Raw genomic sequence first — 5,211 nt, 5'->3', positions numbered from 1 at the left:
AAACAGTGTTTTAATCTGTACCCTGTTACAAAAAGAAATCCTTACTGAACTTATCAAAATTACTACATTGCCATTAAAATAAAAACACTGACTATGAGTTTCTAATTAAAGAATGGATCAGGTAGGGAGAAAAAGATGAATATCTTATTTACTTTTGTTTACAAAAGAATAATTTAACAAATTACTATAAGCCATAGATAGTTTAAGAGAAAATATTTTCTTAAATAATAATAATAATAATAATAATAATAAAATAACCCAGGACATTAAGGAACTAGTAATGTTTCAAATAAAAAAATCATAAAAATTATAACCATCTTCATCAGTTCGCTGAATCCCGCATAATTAGATGTTATCTTGAATGTTGTTAACAGTTTTATGAATTTAAGAGTTTTTCCGTAAGAGTTTTATAAACTCTTAGCCCATTCAGTAGAATTTTCTTTATCAGAAAACTGTACTTGTCTGAGCATTTTCCATGACTCTCCTTGAAGATAAAGCACTTTTGAAAAAACATCAAACAATAACTTTCTGTAAATGACAAAAATCTGAAAAATACCTATGGTTAAAGATATGTGAAAAGTTTATTATAATCCTATCTAATAAAAGAGAAACATGGTAATTAGCGTACATCCGCTACCCTTCCCATTAGCTAATCAGGGCGATATGCAAATTAACTGCAGCCAAAATGGCGGCGGGCAGCCAGGCAGCTTGAAACTAACATGAGGCTTGCTTGCTTCAGTGACGGAGGACTCCAATGTTCCCCGCCAGCCTTGCCGGCCTCTGAGCTTGCAGTTTGAAACATAGTTACAAATATAGAAGCTAAACAAAACCCCAGAAACCTGCTTTCAGCAAGCTGGGATCTCAGACCTGGAGTTGAAACAATGTTTCGATTATAGAACACAAACAAACCAGATACCTGCTTTCAGCAGCAGGGGACTGAGAGCTGGAGTCAGAGCTAAAGCTGGCCCAGAATAAAAAAAAAAGAAAAAAAGGAGCAGTTGGGAGCTTCAGTCACCCGCCAGCCTAAAAACAGGCCTCAGCCACTCACCCAGACTGGCCAGGCACCCCATTGGGGACCCCCACCCTGATCAAGGATACCCTTCAGGGCAAACCAGCCGGCCCCCACCCATGCACCAGGCCTCTATCCTATACAGTAAAAGGGTAATATGCCTCCCAGCACTAGGATCAGTGGAGCCGCGAGGCCTCCTGGCACCGGGATCAGCGTGACAGGGGACAGCGCCCAAACCCCGTGATCGCCCTGCTGCTCTGTGTGTGACTGGAGGCAGGGCCACAAACGCCCTATTCACCCTGCTCTGTTCGTTACAGGGGAAGGCTCCCCACTCCCTGATCAGCCCTGCTCTGTGCCTGATAGGGGGGAGTTCGCCAACCCCCTGATCGCCCTGCGGCTCTTTGTGTTACAGGGTGCAGCTCCCCAACCCCCTGATCCGCACTGCTCTGTGTGTGACAGGGGGCGGGGCCCCAACTCCCCTCTAGGCCCTACTCTGTGAGTGACAGGGGGGAGCTCCCCAAACCCCTGATTGGCCCTGCTCTGTGCGTGACAGGGGGTGGTACCGCAACCTCCCCATTGACCCTGCCTTGAGTGTGACAGGGGGCGGTGCCCCAACCCCCTAATCGGCCCTACCCTGAGTGTGACTGAGGGTGGCATCACAACCTCCCGATCTGCCCTGCTCTGTGCATGACAGGGGGGGCGGCCCAACTCCCCAATCGGCCCTGCTCTGAGCCCGAACAGGGGCTGCACCTAGGGATTGGGCCTGATCTCTGCCACCCGGGAACAGGCCTAAGCCAGCAGGTCGTTATCTCCCGAGGGGTCCCAGACTGCGAGAGGGCACAAGAACCACCCCTCCCCCCCGAGTGCACAAATTTTTGTGCACCGGGCCTCTAATATATATATAATTAACAAGAAAATGTTTATTTTCTTAGGCTTGTTCAGGCTTTGCACTATTAACAGAGAGAAAAACGAATTCTAATTTTTTACCAGTTTAAAAATTTATCTAACGTATAAATGTATCTGACATATAAATTTAAGATGATAACTGGAATTATGACTTACTGATACAGTGTGCTAGTAAATATGAGATTTTTAGGAATTTTATAATTTCTAGGACACATATTAATAACATGCTCTTATACAAATACTAGAGGCCTGGTGCACAAAAATTTGTGCACTTGGGGGGGAGGGTAGGGGTCCCTCAGCCAGGCCTGTACCCTCTCGCAGTCTGGGACCCCTCGGGAGATAACGACCTTCTGGCTTAGGCCTGCTCCCGGGTGGCAGAGATCAGGCCCAATCCCTAGGTGCAGCCCCTGTTCGGGCTCAGAGCAGGGTCGATTGGGGGGTTGGGGCACCGCCCCCTGTCACACTAAAGGCAGGGTCAATGGGGAGGTTGCGGCATCACCCCCTGTCATGCAGAGAGTAAGGCCAATCAGGGGGTTGGGGCGGTGCCCCCTGTCACGCACAGAGCAGGGCCCATCAGTGGGGTTGGGGCTCCGTACCCTGTCATGCACAGAGCAGTGCGGATCAGGGGGTTGGTGAGCAGCCCTCTATCACCCACAAAGCAGGGCTGATTAGGGGGTTGGGGAGCCGCCACTCTCACACTCAGGGAAGGGCCGATGGGGAGGTTATGGCTCTACCCCATCACACACAGAACAGGTCCTGTGGGGTGGGGGTTGGGGCGCTGCCCCTTGTCACACACAGAGCTGCAGGTTGATCATGGGGTTTGGGAGCTCCCCCTATCAGGCACAGAGCAGGGCTGATCAGGGGGTTGGGGCGCCTTCCCCTGTCAAGAACATAGCAGGGCAGTTGGGGGGGTTGTTGCCCCGCCCCCTATCACACACAGAGCCGCAGGGCAATCAGGTGGTTTGGGCGTTGCCCCCTGTCACACTGATCCCGGTGCCGGGAGGCCTCTCAGCTCCCCTGATCCTGGTGCTTGGAGGCATATTACCCTTTGACTATATAGGATAGAGGCCTTGTGCACGGGTTGGGGCCGGCTGGTTTGCCCTGAAGGGTGTCCTGGACCAGGGTGGCGGTCCTCACTGGGGTGCCTGGCCAGCCTGGGTGAGGGGATGATGGCTGTTTGCAGCTGGTCACACACCCTTCACGGTAGGGGTCCCCCCACTGGGGTGCCTGGCCAGTCTGGGTGAGGGGCTGAGGGCTGTTTTCAGGCTGGCAGGTGACTGAAGCTCCCAACCACTCCTTTTTGTCTTTCTTTTTTTTTTTTATTCTGGGCCAGCTTTATGTTTGAGGCTTGGCTCCAGCTCTTAGGCCTCCGCTGCTGAAAGCAGGTTTCAGGCCTTGTTTACCTTCTGTATTTGAAACAATGTTGCGATCCTGCTGGTTGAAGCCCGGCGGACTAAAGCTGGTTTCTGGGGTTTTGTTTAGCTTCTATATTTGTAACATAGTTGCTTAGAGTTGCAGCTCAGAGGCCTGCAGCGGCAGGCGGGGAACGTTGGAGTCCTCCGTCACTGAAGCAAGCAAGCCTCATGTTCACTTTAAGCTGCCTGGCTGCCGGCCGCCATCTTGGCTGGCAGTTAATTTGTATATTGCCCTGATTAGCCATGGGAAGGGTAGCGGTCATATGCTAATTACCATATTCCTCTTTTATTAGATAGGATAACTTAAAAAGATGTGTCATCACTTTTATTTGACAAATTTCCAATTTAATTTAATACACCAAAAGCCTAATTAGTTTAACATCTCTTTTTTTTCTTTTAAATTTTATTTTTTTGTTTAAAGTATTGCAAATAGTAGTACATATGTCTCCTTTTTTTCTCCATTGACCTTCCTCTGGCCTCCCCTACCTCCTGGCACATGCCCTTACCCCACCCCTCTTGTGTCCATTGGTTATGTTTATATGCATGCATACAAGTCCTTTGATCTCTTAACTTCCCCCCCCCCAACACTCTCGAGCCTTCATGCTGTAATTTGACAGTCTGTTCAATGCTTCTTAGCCTCTGTATCTACCTTTTTGTTCATTAGGTTATAATGTTCTTTATTATCCATAAATGAGTGAGATCATGTGGTATTTTTCTTTCACTAACTGGCTTATTTCACTTAGCACAATGCTCTCCAGTTCCATTCATGCTTCAGCAAATGGTAAGAATTCCTTCTTTTTTATAGCAGTGTAGTATTCCATTGTGTAGATGTACCATCTACTGATGGGCATTTAGGCTGTTTCCAAATCTTAGCTATTGTAAATTGTGCTGCTATAAACATAGGTGTGCATATATGCTTTCTGATTGTGTTTCTGGTGTCTTGGGATATATTCTTAGAAGTGGTATTACTGGGTCAAATGGCAGTTCCAGTTTTAAATTTTTGAGGAAATGCCATAACATTTATTTTATTTTTTTAAATATATTTTATTGATTTTTTTACAGAGAGGAAGGGAGAGGGACAGAGAGTTAGAAACATCGATGAGAGAGAGACATCAATCAGCTGCTTCCTGCATGCCCCCTCCTGGGGATGTGGCCACAGCCAAGGTACATGCCCTTGACCGGAATCAAACCTGGGACCCTTGGGTCCGCAGGCCGACGCTCTATCCACTGAGCCAAACCGGTTAGGGAAACCTCTCTTTTAAAGGGGGGGGGGATTCATTGAAGTTTTCCAGCAGCCTTTTAGTAAATGTCAAAGTAAATTTGAGGTAAACACACAAGCACACAAACACACAAACAATACAACTCCATTTAGAATTTGATTTCCAGAAGTTGTCAAAAAATCAAAAGTTTTCAATATTTGACTGAATAGGATCACTGATAATTATGAAATAATACTTAATTTAACTGTAATGACAAAAGATTAAAAAAACAACCAACTTATTTGCCAACAAATAAGTTAGCTCTTTTTATATAGAGAAAATTAGGTTTTCTTCAGTAATAAATGACCTCATAAAGGCAACATGAAACACAATAAATTACTTTGATAAGACACTAAATCCTTGCTTTCTAGGTAGATTACCCAAAAGGTAACTGAATAAAACAAAACCTTTTACAATATCTTATCAACAGCGGAACAATAGTCCAAGAACATTGTGTGCTATTAACAGAGAGAAAAACGAATTCTAATTTTTTACCAGTGTACTTTTGATATTACAATCTATTTTAGAATAGAGCCCAACATGGTGGCTGGCAGGAAGGCAGTGAGGGAGAAAATATGAGTAAGTAAGGGAGTGTGTGGTGTGTGTGTGTGAGTCTTGGAGG

This window comes from Myotis myotis, unplaced genomic scaffold (assembly GCF_014108235.1).
Source record: "Myotis myotis isolate mMyoMyo1 unplaced genomic scaffold, mMyoMyo1.p scaffold_m19_p_4, whole genome shotgun sequence".
Lineage (NCBI taxonomy): Eukaryota > Metazoa > Chordata > Mammalia > Chiroptera > Vespertilionidae > Myotis > Myotis myotis.
The sequence above is the reverse complement of the archived record's forward strand: the minus strand, read 5'-3'. Positions refer to the sequence as shown.